Raw genomic sequence first — 16,486 nt, forward strand, 5'->3', positions numbered from 1 at the left:
TACTCCAGGTGAGGTCTGACCAGAGCAGAATACAGTGGCACTATTACTTCCCTTGATCTAGATGCTATACTCCTATTGATGCAGCCCAGAATTGCATTGGCTTTTTTAGCTGCCGCGTCACACTGTTGGCTCATGTCAAGTTTGTGGTCAACCAAGACTCCTAGATCCTTTTCACATGTACTGCTCTCAAGCCAGGTGTCCCCCATCTTGTATTTGTGCCTCTCATTTTTTTTGCCCAAGTGCAAAACTTTATATTTCTCCCTGTTAAAATTCATCTTGTTTGTTTTGGCCCAGTTCTCTAATCTGTCAAGGTCGTCTTGAAGTGTGATCCTGTCCTCTGGGGTGTTAGCCACCCCTCCCAGTTTGGTGTCATCTGCAAATTTGATCAGGATGCCCTTGAGTCCATCATCCAAGTCGTTGATAAAGATGTTGAATAAGACCGGGCCCAAAACAGAACCCTGTGGCACCCCACTAGTCACTCTTCTCCAGGATGAAGAGGAACCATTGATGAGCACCCTTTGGGTTCGGTCAGTCAGCCAGTTACAAATCCACTGAGTGGTAGCATAGTCAAGACCGCATTTTACCAGCTTCTTTACAAGAATATCATGGGGCACCTTGTCAAATGCCTTGCTGAAATCAAGGTAGGCTACATCCACTGCGTTCCCTTCATCTACCAGGCTTGTAATTCTGTCAAAAAACGAGATCAGGTTAGTCTGACATGACTTATTTTTCAGAAATCCATGCTGACTATTGGTGATCACAGCATTCCTTTCTAGGTGCTCACAGACTGTTTGCTTAATGATCTGCTCCAGAATCTTCCCTGGTATTGATGTCAGACTGACTGGGTGGTAATTATTTGGGTCCTCTCTTTTCCCCTTTTTGAAAATAGGGACAACATTTGCCCTCCTCCAGTCTGCCGGGACTTCGCCTGTTCTCCAGGAATTCTCAAAGATGACTGCCAGTGGTTCTGAGATCACATCTGCCAGTTCTTTTAATACTCTTGGATGCAGTTCATCTGGCCCTGGAGACTTGAATACATCTAAACTAGCCAAGTATTCTTGTACTATCTCCTTAGTTATTCTGGGCTGTGTTTCCTTTGCTGAATCATTTGCTCCAAATTCTTCAGGTCGGTGCTGCGATAAAGATGAATGTATTGCCAAGGATGTTGTTTTTGTTTCAAACATTGCAAATACTAGATAAAATGGAGTGTTTCAAGAAGTGGCAGAGAGATATCTCTAGATTTGTCTGGCAGGGTAAGAAACCCCGAATAAAATTTAAGATATTAACTGATGCTAAGGAAAGAGGTGGATTTGCCCTGCCAGACTTAAAACTTTATTATGAATCAGCCGCCTTTTGCTGGCTGAGAGAATGGATGCTTCTTGAGAACACTGATGTGTTGGATTTAGAAGGTTTTAATAATGTCTTTGGGTGGCATGCATATCTATGGTATGATAAGGTCAAAGCACATAAAGCGTTTAAAACCATATTGTCAGAAAAGCACTGTTTAATGTTTGGATAAGATATAAGGATTTGCTTGAGAATAAAACCCCAAGATGGCTGTCACCAATGGAAGCGAAGGCTCAGAAAAAGCTCAATATGGAGGCTAAATGGCCGAAATATTGGGAAATTTTGGAACAAGAGGGAGACAGATTAAAACTGCAGAGTTTTGAAAAATTAAAAAATAGAGTGCGAGATTGGCTTCATTATTATCAGATAATGGAGGCATATAATTTGGATAAAAAAATTGGCTTCCAGGTGGAAAAATCAAAATTGGAAACAGAACTGTTAGACCCCAAAACTAAGAATTTGTCAAGAATGTATAATTTGCTGTTGAAATGGAACACTCAGGATGAAACGGTGAAATCTGTTATGATTAAATGGGCACAAGATGTTGGACATAACATTATGATGGCTGACTGGGAACAGTTATGGACCACAGGTATGAAGTTCACGGCATGTAATGCCTTAAGAGAGAATATAATGAAAATGATATACAGGTGGTACATGACACCAGTCAAGCTTGCGAAAATTTATCACTTGCCCGATAATAAATGCTGGAAATGTAAAGAGACGGAAGGTACATTCTTTCACCTTTGGTGGACATGCCCAAGGATTAAGGCTTTCTGGGAGATGATCTATAATGAAATGAAAAAGGTATTTAAATATACCTTTCTGAAGAAACCAGAGGCCTTTCTCCTGGGCATGGTCGGCCAATTGGTGCTAAAGAAGGACAGAACTTTCTTTATGTATGCCACAACAGCAGCAAGAATACTTATTGCAAAGTATTGGAAGACACAAGATCTACCCACTCTGGAAGAATGGCAGATGAAGGTGATAGATTATATGGAACTGGCGGAAATGACTGGCAGAATCCGAGACCAGGGAGAAGAGTCGGTGGAGGAAGATTGGAAGAAATTTAAAGACTATTTACAGAAACATTGTAAAATTAATGAATGTTAGAATGATGTTGGAATGAATCTATGTGATTTTAGCAAAAATGTATCAAAGATTTAAGAAAAATAGACTGTTAATTGGTGAAAAGAGGGAAAGTAAACTTATATTAAGATCAAGATAAATTTTCAGGATAAGAATTTTGAAGAGAGGGAAAGGATTTGCTGAAATGGATAATTGACTTAGAATACAAAAAAGGGAGGTGTGAGGAGGTCAGGGAAACAAGCATAAGAAAAATAAGTTATGGGAAGGCTCGATTTGTCTTTTTTTTGTTTGTTTTTTGTTTTTGTATGTTGTTTTTAAGTGTTTTTATTTTCCTGTTTTTTATTGTGATGTGTTGTTTTGCTATTGTTTAATTTGGTGTTTTTTCTGTTTTCTTTTGCCTTTTTGTAAACTTAAAATCTTAATAAATACTATTTAAAAAACAACAACAAATTCTTCAGGTCGGGCATTGTTTTCTTTATCGGAGAAGACTGAGGCAAAGAAGGCATTGAGGAGTTCAGCCCTTTCTGTGTCCCCTGTTTGCATTTCACCATCTTCTCCTCTGAGTGACCCCACTGTTTCTTTGTTCTTCCTTTTGCTACGAACATACCCATAAAAGCCTTTTTTGTTGCTTTTAACCTTTCTAGCAAGCCTGAGTTCATTCTGTGCTTTAGCTTTTCTGACTTTGTGTCTACACGTGCTGGCTATTTGTTTGAATTCCTCTTTGGTGGTTTCCCCCCTTTTCCATTTTTTGTACACATCCTTTTTTAATCTTAACTCAGTTAAAAGTTCTTTAGATAGCCACCCTGGCTTCTTTAGGCACCTTCCATGTTTCCGTCTCATTGGTATTGCCTGACGTTGTGCTTTTACTATCTCCCTCTTAACAAACTCCCAGCCATCATGAACTCCCTTTCCTTTTAGTATTACTGTCCATGGGATCTCACCCAGCACTTCCCTAAGTTTTATGAAGTCGGCTTTCTTAAAGTCAAGAAATGGAGTCCTAGTATGCTTGGCTGCTCCTTTCCGCTGTATAGTTCTCCTGTGGACAGAAGGATCTAGAATCAATCTAAATTGAATGTTGAGGACGAGAACAAACAATTCTGGATGGAGGAAAAATGACATTTTTGTGCTACAAATGGGTTAGTGTGAGTACCACCCTTCTCATCAATTTCATGAAGAATTCTGCCCAGATTTTCTTCAGATTTAGGATTTAGAATTCTTCAGATTTAGGATTTGAATTGGAGCAATTAGCCAGAGGGTCAAAATCCAACCATACTGTGGTACAGTATGTGCGTCTCTCACTACCCTTCCCCTGCCATATTTTAGTGGATGCACAGCTGTAGAATGACTTACATTATTTCTCACTTCTCTTGTGTCATTAACCAAGATGAGAGTATAAGCAGAGGGTGGGTGGGGTGGGGAGATTTCTGTCCCCACAGAAATCTTATTCATATGTTTTATTATATGCTGTAGCACGGGCACCACTTTAGTTTAATGGCGTGTTGGATGATGGTACAAATTTATAGCTAAAGGTTTACATCACAGACAGCTGGAATGAATAACAATAAATTAATTTAAAGTGCTAGAAAAGTGCTCCCCATAGTATATGGTGCCTATGTGCTCCAGGCCAATAATTTATAAATGTGTGTCTTTTATAATCCTGATCTAAAGTCTTGAAAGCAGCTAGTTAAAAAGCAGTCACATGACATAAATTATTTTTTATTAATATTTCAGTTGTGTGATAAGGGTGGGCACTGTGGCCATTAGCATGAGGTGGCTTTCATTTATGGCCCGAGCACTTGGAAGCGTGTAACCAAAACTCAAAGATATCAGCAATCGCCATGCTTCAACCACCATTTGCCAATGAGGGATGTAGGTAACATACTAGGCACCCAACCCAGCACAAATCAGTTGTGCTTAAGTCTCCTTGAAATGAATGGGAGCTGCACAAGAGCAAAGGGGAATTTTCCTACAGGGTTCTCCCTCACAAAATATATGCGAGTTCAGATGCTGCCAACAACTCAAGCGGTAAAAAGAAGCAACTTTAAGGGGGAAATACTGTGGAGAAAAGGTACAATTCTCTTTCTTGCTTAAGGGCATAAGAAGAGGCTGCTGGATCAGGCCAATGGCCCATCTAGTTCAGCATCCTGTTCTTATCGTGGCCAACCAGTTGCCTCTGGGAAACCAGCAAGCAGGATTCAAGCACAAGAGCCCTCTCCCCACCTGTGGTTTCCAGGAACTGGTATTCAGAAACATTTCTGCCTCCAACAGTAGACAGTGATTGCAGATTGCTGGCTCCCAGTTCCCGCATGGTTACACACATTCTGCAAATGCGTCTATCCTGTTGTCAATGAGCTATCCATTGTCAATTCTGAATTCAGTGAACTGGTTTGCAGAAGATGAGCAGCTGATAATGGAGTTGAAATGACTATTCAGATGGCTTTGCCCATGAAAGAACTGTAGCTCAAGACAGGCTGAGATCCTAAGTCCAATTCCATCCTTATCCTCTTACCAATGTTTACTCCTTAGTAAATACTATTGATTTCACTGGGACTAATTTCCAAGTAAATATGCTAAGGCTTGCAATGTTACCCAGTGACGGGCTTAATTAAAATCAATGGATCTCTTCTTTCCACCTCAATATTTTTGGGATCGTGGTAAAAAATTGAACATACAGGCACAGCAAGTAAGCTGAGGAAGATACATCTGAAGGTGATTTTGACTTCCTTTAAGAGGAGAGCATCATCTCTCGAATGATGTCACAGGATTAGAGAAAAGTCTTGCCTGCAGGCAAACAAATGTGTGTGGAAAAGGGTGGCAGGAATAGAGGCAAGCCAGAAATTGGCAGCTTTTAGAATGAGGCTGAAGTGTTGTTGTTGCTCTTGTTATCATCCTAGCAACCAAATGCTTTCAGTTAAAATTCTAGAGAAAGGATGACTCTCCTAGTGCTTGCTATTCACAATGACAGACAATGTGATGTGGTGGTTAGAGCCACTGGGCCTGGGAAGACCTGGCCAGGGCCAGCTTCAGGGTTGAGGAGACCCAAGGCAAGATGTTGTCTGGTGGTTGTTCTACTACAGTGGGTTTGACGGAGGCCAAGTGACGGGGATTTACTGTATTTTTTTGCTCTATAAGACTCATTTTTTCCCTCCTAAAAAGTAAGGGGAAATGTGTGTGCGTCTTATGGAGCGAATGCAGGCTGCGCAGCTATCCCAGAAGCCAGAACAGCAAGAGGGATTGCTGCTTTCACTGCGCAGCGATCCCTCTTGCTGTTCTGTCTTCTGAGATTCAGAATATTTTTTTTCTTGTTTTCCTCCTCCAAAAATTAGGTGCGTCTTGTGGTCTGGTGCATCTTATAGAGCGAAAAATACGGTACTTTGGTGGACACAGAAACTCCAGGTGGTCATATTTTTTTGTGACAGTATCCAACTAAATAGTTCCACTAGTGCAAGGATTAGAACTAATGTGATGGGGTCCCCCCCTCTTCCTGTTGTGCATGACCTGTCTGTCCCTAAATTTGCTCCAAAAGGTTTGGGGAGCACCTAGAATCAAATTAGGGGGTATATGGGGGGAGGAGAGGGGAAGAAAGTTTCATTGCACAAGGAGATATTCTTGCACCGACAGAAGGTTTTGCTTAGTGTTGCACTGAATGCAACCCATAGTTGTTGTCTGGAACATAAGGGGGGCACGGGGGTGGGGACTGGCTTCACAATGTCCTGGAAGCTGAAAACAAAGGTGGTGGTTGCCAGGACCTGTTAATGGTAGGGCTCAGGGCAAGCATTAAGGGTTGGGTCTACCTGGGTTCTGGTGTGACAGCTGCTGCCCAAGAATGCCTGGTGCTGATGCCAACTCTGGCCTGAGTTCAAATCAGACAAGGGATGTGCATTTGTTTCTTAAGAAATGAAAACATGAAACAAATGGGGTCCATTTGTTATTAATTAAGAAACAAATGCCAGAGTCATGAATGAATTCAGAATATCTTCTATACATTCGTTATCCTTTTGGAACACATTCTTTTCTCCTTTGCTGCTGGGATAGGTCAGTTGAAGGTTACAGGAAGGAGGGAGAGATGGCGTGGGGAAAGAGGGGATTGGCGCTGTAAACTGTTGAGCCTTAAGCTCAGATATGTTCCCTTGCGATTAGTTGTTAGTTACTTCTAGTTTGTAGCTTACCAATTCAGATACTAGTTATTCTAATTAATGTCTGTGTGCTTTTTTGACTGCATATAAAATGTGGACTCCTTTACCTCTCTGTCTGACATTTGACAGGTCTGATCCTTTTGCAAGTCAGCAAAATGCCTGAAAATATAATACCAGTTGGATGGAAAACACAGCACTTAAAGGCAGCAGAAGAGCAGCCCGGTCTCCCGTTAAAAGCAAAAGAAGAATGGGAATGAATGGGAATGATGAAAATGAGTGTGGTTTTTATGGACCGAATGAGGTTTCCAGTAAATGGACAAATGGAATAATGGAATAGTTCCCTCTCAATCGTGATTCCTATAAAATCCTCACTTGCTATCTCTCAGCCTAATCTACCTTCAAGGGTTGTTGTAAGGATTAAATTAACAGGGGAATAAACTGCCCTGAACTACTTGGGGGGGGAAGGTGGGCCAGAAATACAGTATAATACATAGAGGTAGGGGAAAGAAAGATTTAGTAATGTTTCAGTGCACATGCCAGGAGAGTGTGCATGGCCGGACAGGACTGATTCACACATGCATGACTTTCATATCACCTTAGATACAATGCTTTTCAATGGAGTTCATGCGTTTGGCTACCAGATTTTTTTAAAAAAAATTTAATTGTATTTATTTGATTAATATGCAGACCACCTTTCATTCATTTCGGATCACAAGGCAGTTCACAATACAGTAATGGCAATAAAAATAGTACATATAAACCCTTAACCACTGAATGTTAGATAAGAAAGAAAGAAAAATGCAATACAGATGGCCCATCAGTATCACTCAAAGGCCTGGTAAACAGGTGTGTCTTGATAAAAAAAATCCTTCCAGTAGCACCTTTAAGACCAACTAAGTTAGTTCTTGGTATGAGCTTTCGTGTGCAAGCACACTTCTTCAGATACACTGAAACAGAAGTTGCCAGATCCTTCTATATAGTGAGAAGGTGGGGAGGGGTATTACTCAGAAGGGTGGTGGGAATGGGAGATTGGCAGATAGCTGAGATGAGCCTGCTGACGACTCTTAACGACTGTAATAGGTCTTACAGGAAAAGGCAAGGGGTGAGAAGGTGAGAAATGGCTTAGTCATGTATAATGGGATAAGAATCCAATGTCTTTGTTCAAACCAGGTCTCTCCATGGTTTTAAGTTTGGTAATGAGTTGCAATTCAGCAGCTTCTCTTTCCAGTCTATTTCTGAAATTCCTTTGTAGTAAAACAGCTACTTTGAGATCTTGTATAGAATGTCCTGGGAGATTGAAGTGTTCTCCTACTGGTTTCTCTGTTTTGTGATTCTTGATGTCAGATTTATGTCCATTTATTCTTTGGCGTAAGGTTTGGCCTGTTTGTCCAATATAGAGAGCCGAAGGACACTGTTGGCATTTGATGCCATACACAATGTTAGATGATGAGCAATTGAATAGTCCCGAGATGGTATGTGTGATGTTGTTGGGGCCAGTAATGGTGTTGTCCGGGTGTATGTGGCAGCAAAGTTGGCATCTGGGTTTATTGCAGGCTCTGGTGCCAGTGTCCGTGTTAAGTCTGGTTGTAGTATTATTGTGGGTTAGGAGTTGTTTAAGATTGGGTGGCTGTCTGTAGGCAATGAAAGGTCTTCCTCCCAGAGCTTGAGAAAGAGAACTGTCATTGTCCAGGAGAGGTTGTAGATCTCTGATGATGTGTTGTACTGTTTTAACTTGGGAGCTGTATGTGATGACTAGAGGTGTTCTGTTATTTTCTTTTTTTTTCTTTTTTTTTTTTTTAGTTAAAACAGTACAACGCATCATCAGAGATCTACAACCTCTCCTGGACAATGACAGTTCTCTTTCTCAAGCTCTGGGAGGAAGACCTTTCATTGCCTACAGACAGCCACCCAATCTTAAACAACTCCTAACCCACAATAATACTACAACCAGACTTAACACGGACACTGGCACCAGAGCCTGCAATAAACCCAGATGCCAACTTTGCTGCCACATACACCCGGACAACACCATTACTGGCCCCAACAACATCACACATACCATCTCGGGACTATTCAATTGCTCATCATCTAACATTGTGTATGGCATCAAATGCCAACAGTGTCCTTCGGCTCTCTATATTGGACAAACAGGCCAAACCTTACGCCAAAGAATAAATGGACATAAATCTGACATCAAGAATCACAAAACAGAGAAACCAGTAGGAGAACACTTCAATCTCCCAGGACATTCTATACAAGATCTCAAAGTAGCTGTTTTACTACAAAGGAATTTCAGAAATAGACTGGAAAGAGAAGCTGCTGAATTGCAACTCATTACCAAACTTAAAACCATGGAGAGAACTGCCTTGTGATCCGAAATGAATGAAAGGTGGTCTGCATATTAATCAAATAAATACAATTAAATTTTTTTTAAAAAAATCTGGTAGCCAAACGCATGAACTCCATTGAAAAGCATTGTATCTAAGGTGATATGAAAGTCATGCATGAAAGTCAATAATGAAGGTGATTGATACATCTCCAAAGGGAGGAAGTTCCACAGCAGGGTGCCCTCACAGAGATGCCCCTGCCTGGAGTCACTGCGTAATAGGCTGCTCCCCTTGGCAGAACCACAATAAAGATTTTTAACTGAGACACTAGTCAAGTGAAGAGAAAGCAAGTGAATATATGAATCAGGCTTATGTCTGCTTCAGATTTTGATCTTAATTATTACTTTAGACGTATCTTTGTTTTTCTAAGCTTTTTTCCTACCCCAACCATTTTACACATCTAACAAATGCATAAAGAATCAAGCAAGCAATAACCCATCAAGAGTACTCCCTAGGCAATTTTATTCCCTTTAGTAAAAATTTGGCCTAGTTAGGATAAGTACTGCATGCTCAGTGCTTACTGTGTGATGCTATTGCTTTGATGGGTCCGTAAGACCCATAAAATCTAGAATTCAAAAACACTTTGTTTTGGAATTTCATAGACTTAACTGGAAGTCCAACTGTCCTTTCATTTTGCATATCTTTGTACTCCTACATGCAGGTGCGGGAATGACAGCTAAATCAAAATATTCAAACTCTCCATATTACTGTATTAGTGTTTCTCAAAATGTGGCATTCAGGTGATCCTTCCAAAATGTAATGAGGGAGAGTGAGAACAAGCACATTAGCTTTACCCCCCCCCCAACATGTTGGAGGGACAACTTCTGAAGAAGAAAACCAGGGTTCTGAATTGCATGGGAAGCCTCCCCAAGTAGACCAAGTGGAAGGGGATGAGGATTACCTAGGCTAAGGTTACTAGATGTCCCTGTTTCCCGGGAACAGCTGCCGGATTTACAAATCGGTCCCCTGACAAAATCCATCTATTTAGTAGGAAGTTGAAAAATGTCCCAGAATTCATTGAAGAAAAAAAAACTGGTAAACTTAAGGCTGAGCTAGCACCTTCACCCTCCCTCTTTTTAAAATGTCTCTGCGCCTTTTTAATTTCAAAGACTATTCAGTACAGCTGATAGTAATCATCACAAAACAATCACTAAATAATAAAACAAAATGAACCTGAACTGAAAATTACCAACACAGATAGAAAACTGAAACAGCAAAAAACCTGTTCTCCGTTCAATACAGCAAATGATCAATACCATGTCCACAAAGGCCTTCCTAAACTGCCATGTTTTGACTACTTATCAGGAAGCCAATTGTGACGGAGCCCAGTGGACTCGGAAAAGCCATTCCACCTATGGTGTGCAGCAGCCAAAAGGATAGAAAACTACCAATCAGAAATGCTAAAGTAATGGAATGCCTGCATTGGCAGGGGTTTGGACTATATGACCTTTAGGGCCTCTTCCAATCCTATGCTTCTGTAAAGGCCCCTTTTGCATCCTTGCTTGCCAAATATCAGATGATGGGAGCGACAGAGAATGAGGCCTCTGATGTAGATCTAATTATATAGGTATGAATATATAGGCAATATAAGTTGGCCTCAGGCTACTTAGGGTGTTACAGATAGGGACAAGTGCTTCGAAACAAGCTGTCTGCCAAGAAAGAAGATACAAGTTGGGGTAATATATGCTACAACCAGTGGCGTACCGTGGGGCCCCCCCAGAGGGGTGGTTGCCCTCAACACAAAATTGTTAGGGGCGTGAAATTTCAACACCCGGTGCTGTCTCAATACAGCTGGGCTCCGTTGCTTCCATTGCTGGGCTCCGTTGAAAACAGTTTCTCCATGCGAACCAGGAAGTGACCTCTCCAGACAATGGAATAACTCTTCTTATCTCTGTGGCATTAGGCAGTCAAATGCACAAGCATGCTCTGTCCATTTTCCTCCCTCCCACCCCCTCTTTGCGGCCCCGGGCACTGGCAACCCATGCTATACCACTGGTACCAACTAGTCTGCTCCTGTTCATATTTTGACAGTGAGTTTTGAACCAACTGACATTTCTGAATACCCTACAGCTCTATGGAGTCCAATCTGGATGCTTCTGAAACATGAATAACCAAAGTTAGACTGGCATTGGTAAAAAGCCACCTTTGGCCACGACTGCCACTTAACCATGCAAGAACATGTATGTCATTCTGAACTCCTTGGAGGCCGCTTATAATACAGTGGTACCTCGGGTTAAGTACTTAATTCATTCCGGAGGTCCGTACTTAACCTGAAACTGTTCTTAACCTGAAGCACCACTTTAGCTAATGGGGCCTCCTGCTGCCGCCGCGCCGCCAGAGCACGATTTCTGTTCTCATCCTGAAGCAAAGTTCTTAACCTGAAGCTCTATTTCTGGGTTAGCGGAGTCTGTAACCTGAAGCGTATGTAACCTGAAGCGTATGTAACCTGAGGTACCACTGTTTAACCCCTTCTCCTCAAGTCGGAAGATGGTGTACCTTTGAATAGCAGATAGCGGGGACCTGAAATGTTGCCTTCAGGCCCTGCTTGTGAGTTTTCCAGTGGGCCCTGCTGGGAGCAGAATATTGAGCTAGATGGATCTTTGGCCTGATCCAGCAGGCCAGTTTTTATACAAACTTGTGTTTGTGACTGTAGAGCGAGGAAAAGGGGAAGCGCGGGAAAAGGAGAAACAACATATGAATGGGAATGTGAAAGTAAGGGAATCTGAGCATGTTTGTAACAGAGGAAACAGCCAGGAGGGGCCAGGAGGGAGGGAGAGGATGTAGGAATGATGGGCTAATAGAATGACTGCAGTGACAGTCATGCCACACAAGAATAGTCGGCATCAGGGAAATCAGTTAAAGCTGTATTGATTCCCTTTAGAGGTGAGAGAAAACAGACACAGTCAGCTGCCAGGGAACAGTTTTGCACAGGAGCTGCACAGCCTCTCGGCTGGTTTTCTTTTATTAATGATTTTCCTTTCCCCAAAAAGACCACCGACTTAAAAATAAAATGAAAAAGAAGCAGGCCCCACCACCTGCCCCCCTCTCGTTGCCCCTCTCCTTTTAGTAATAGGAGATGCAATCAAAGCAGGCCCAGGGAAAAGGAAGTAGTGCATTCAGAAAGCCAACTGTACCCTCCGGCAACAGAAGAGGAAAGGAAAGACGGATAAAAAGAGCCAGAGTTAAAGGGGGAGAGAGGGAGGGAGGCGAAAACCCAGCCCTGGTGCTTTCTTCTTCTTCCAAGCAGCGTTCACCTAATCAGCTCCAGAGCGCTCAGCTCACAGTACTAAGGAAACAGAACACATCAAATCCATATCACTTCCCTCTTAATGGGGAATGCTCATCTCGCCAGTCCTCATCGGAAAGCATGTGATTTCTTTTTCTTTTTCCTTTCTCATCTTGAATATGCACATGGAAAAGAAATTAGGCCAGCCCTTTTTATTTCACAGCACAGCGTGCATGCGTATGTGTGTGTGTGTACATACATACACACCTCAACATTTTACAGATGAAAACAGGGATACGCTTAGGTACTTGTATCATCCGTATTCTGCTATACTAATGATCTCCCTCTGAGCCCTTCAGCACCACACTTAGTCAGACATTGCTGTCGGTTCTCCTCTGACTACCGTATGCAAAGCAAACCTGCCAACATCTCACAAAGGAAAGCGGGGCAACTATTGAGTAATTCACACAGGTCTAGTCCCACACCGCAGATCTAAGCCCCCACTCCCACCTGCTACACACATTACTGAAAGCCTTTCTTAAAATGTCTGTATGTTGTAATTGTTTACTCTGCAACAGCCTATCCTGCTGTGATAGTAAACTGGCTGCAATAATTTCCTTTTTTTATTTAAAAAAAATACAGTTTATGAATGCCTAATAGGGTGTTCAATATCCCAGTGGAGCTGACTGCACTTACCGCAGAATAGCTGCAACTCAAACACATCCAGTTTGTTCTCCAGCCTGGTATGTTAATATTGGTCTCTCCTGACTGCTGTTTTTAGGAGTGTTGTTTGTTATATGCTAATTTTTAGTATTTGGATTTTGGATTTTTATTGACAGTATGTATTTTCATTTTATTTATATTCTAGCTTTGTGATTGTTATGGGTTTGTTTTTGTATTTTTACATTTGTATACAACTTGCAGATTATTCTTATTATTTCAATATTGTGGTCTATAAATGGATTAAATAGATAAATATTTGAAAATATTGTATAATGTATTGTTTTGTAAGCCACCTTGAATTCATTATTTGGAAAATGAAAGGCTCTTAGATTTTGAAAAACAAAAACTGAACTGAGCAAACAGTTACTATTTGGACAGGTGAGCAGAAGACTTGCAATTTTTTTAAAATAAAAAGGCATCTTTATATCGTCCACATTTAAGCACTTCCTTTGTAATCTGGATTTTGTGATCTCTGAAATTTCTGAGTTTGGGTAAAGTTGTGATAGTTACATAGACAATCTTATTAATGTAAAAAGAAGTGTTTTACATAATTTTAGTTTATAAAAAATTGCTGTGTCAAGTCTTACAGTTGTATTTTTGGTACAGTGATACCTGTTGGGTTTGGAACTTAACAGGTTAAGTTGTTCCCATGATGCCTCAACATTCTGACGTCAGCTTTCGAAGCTGGGAGGAGCTGGGAGGAGTTTCGGTTCTGTTCCTCTCTCGGTCTCTGAGGGAAGAGGTCGCAGTTTGGTCATGGCTGCGGTGAGCCCAGGAGATTCCTGGGGAATGTCGGAATAAAGAACTGTAAATAGACAAACCGGGCTCTGTGTGTTTGTCTGAAGCTAAGTGAAGCTACGTGACAGGTTTCGCTGCTGTGTTCAACTCTGCTGAGGCGTGACTGGAGAGCTACTGGAGACGGAGCTGAGTGGCGCAGCTGGGAGGAAGCGCGCCGGGCATAAAGAGCTAATTGTGGACCGTAAATCAATTAGCGGGGTCACGCCAATAAATCAATTCCACAGGTTATGGACCCTTAATCACCGATCGTAAAAGTGTCACAGGAACGCTTTGAAGTTGCGGTTCAGAGCAACAGAAGTGCCGGAATGCGTTTGAAGTCTGCGGTCTGAAGCAGAGACGCTGGCAGGAGTTTTTGCCTGTTGCTAGGAGGCAAAGGAGTAGCTGCGGAGCTGAGAGCAGCAAGAAATCGTTTCCCCACGGACGGGTGCCGGATAAGCTGGTGAGTAAGCTTGGGGCCCCGGGAAGACGATGGCAGACAGCCAGGTCTTGGAGGACGTTCCGATTGAACAGCTCACTCTAAGAAGTTGAGCAAGGGCTGCTGGGAATGTGCTGGGATGTGCTGTGAAGCTTCAGCAGGAGACCAGAGCCCTGGAGAAGTATTGCAAAAGCCTAAAGATGGCTGTTGCCCCTGTTCCTGATGTTTTAGCCTCAAGGAGTGCTAGTGAGCAGATCGGGGGGGGCGAAGGATTCCAAAGGCAAGTGTAAAGGTTTGTCCACTGTGCGTGCTGGAGTGGAATGTCAACAAAGCAGGTTCCCAGAAAGCCGCAGTGGGAGCCGGGCCAGAGGGGGCGGAGCTGGCAAGGAGTGCTTTTCCGGAAGAAGGAGAAGGAGGCCAGCTGGGAGGAGCCCCGGGCAGTGTTTTTCCACTGGAGTTCGTCGTTGCTGCCCATGGAGAGCGGAGACAGCTGGGCAGGAAGGAGGTCCCAAGGTCAACCAGCTGAGTTCTCATGGGAACCAGTCTCGGAGAGGAGGCCAGCGTGGGAACGCAAGGGAAAGACGTGGTTCAGACGCTGGGGAGGGTTGTTTTCTTATCACTGCTTCTATGGCAACTGTGAAGAACAACTCCAGCCAGGACACGGTGATGCGCTGGGTTTTGGATACTACTGTCAGTCGTCACCTGATAAGCAAGCCTGCTGGCGAAATGCGGAACTGCAGGGCTGTTTCAACAGGACACAACTGTGATGTTAGCAGACGGAATGAGAAAGTCGGTTTCTGCTGTGGCTAACATGTTTTTTTCTCCTTTACAGGAGGAGCTAGAGGTCTACGTTGTGCCGGGACTGAATTGTTGTTTGTTATCTGTATCAGCTCTAATGAAGCAGGGATACGAAACAGAGGGGGGAAACAAGTGGCCAACGTGAAAAGGGGGCAGAACAATCTCTTTGTTCTGGAGTCACCTCTGGAGGGTGGTGGGAATGCTGGAAAAGCACAGGCGCAGTGTGCTAAGGTTCCCAGTCATGTGCAAAAGCTGCACAGGTGCACAAAAGGGTACAAACTCCGGAAATGTGGGAGGTCCCTAGGGTGCAGGGCATGCAAGGGTGCACAGGTACATGGTTTTCCCGGGTTTGGGAGGGTAGCCAAAGAGCCCTTTGAGCTCTTTGAGGCAGGTGGTCCAAAGGTTCAGGAAATGATCTTCTGTGGATATGATCCTGCAACCAATGGGTGGAAGTTTGCATACCCAGAGGGTGATCAAACCAAGCTGCTGGTCAGTAAGCAGGCTGAGTTCTGTGAACAGGATGGGTGTTCAAGACTCAGGGATAGTCCTGATTTTCTCTCAGAATGTCTGTCTGATTCTGAGGAGGAAAGGGAGGCAGAGGCTGATCCCGGTGATGGGGACCAGGTCCAGGATCAGGGTTCAGAACCCGGTGATGGGGACCAGGTCCAAGATCAGGGTTCAGGGCAGGTCTGGGCATCTCCAAAGGTTGTGAAAGGAGTGTCCAGGTGTGAGGCTTCATCTCCGGTTAGCGTAATGGAGAAAGCTCACAAACAGGGTGTCAAGTCAGAGGGGGAAGGATCTGACGGAGAAGACACAACTGCTGGCCCAAATGGGTCAGTAGGGTTTCAGGTCACAAGTGCGTGGAAAAGTGTCGCACAGTGTGATTCTGGGAGTGTTGAAGGGGTTCAACAGGTGCCTGGGAAAGATGCCGGGAAGGGGCACAAGGCAAAGGGAAAGGTGTTGAACTCAAAAAGGTCTTGTCAGAATGGTTCGGCAAGAGGGGGTGTTGGGTTTGGAACTTAACAGGTTAAGTTGTTCCCATGATGCCTCAACATTCTGACGTCAGCTTTCGAAGCTGGGAGGAGCTGGGAGGAGTTTCGGTTCTGTTCCTCTCTCGGTCTCTGAGGGAAGAGGTCGCAGTTTGGTCATGGCTGCGGTGAGCCCAGGAGATTCCTGGGGAATGTCGGAATAAAGAACTGTAAATAGACAAACCGGGCTCTGTGTGTTTGTCTGAAGCTAAGTGAAGCTACGTGACAGTTTTCGCTGCTGTGTTCAACTCTGCTGAGGCGTGACTGGAGAGCTACTGGAGACGGAGCTGAGTGGCGCAGCTGGGAGGAAGCGCGCCGGGCATAAAGAGCTAATTGTGGACCGTAAATCAATTAGCGGGGTCACGCCAATAAATCAATTCCACAATACCTTGGTTTTCTAACGTCTCTTTTGATGAACATTTCAGTTTTTGAACGCCGTAAACCTGGAAGTAAATGCTTTGGTTTTCAAACACGCCTCGGAAGTTAAACATGCCACGCGGCTTCCGCTGAGTGCAAGATCCTGAGACCTAGATGTCGGT

The sequence above is a fragment of the Podarcis pityusensis genome (genome assembly GCF_964106645.2).
Source record: "Podarcis pityusensis genome assembly, chromosome: 5".
In the NCBI taxonomy this organism is placed as follows: domain Eukaryota; kingdom Metazoa; phylum Chordata; class Lepidosauria; order Squamata; family Lacertidae; genus Podarcis; species Podarcis pityusensis.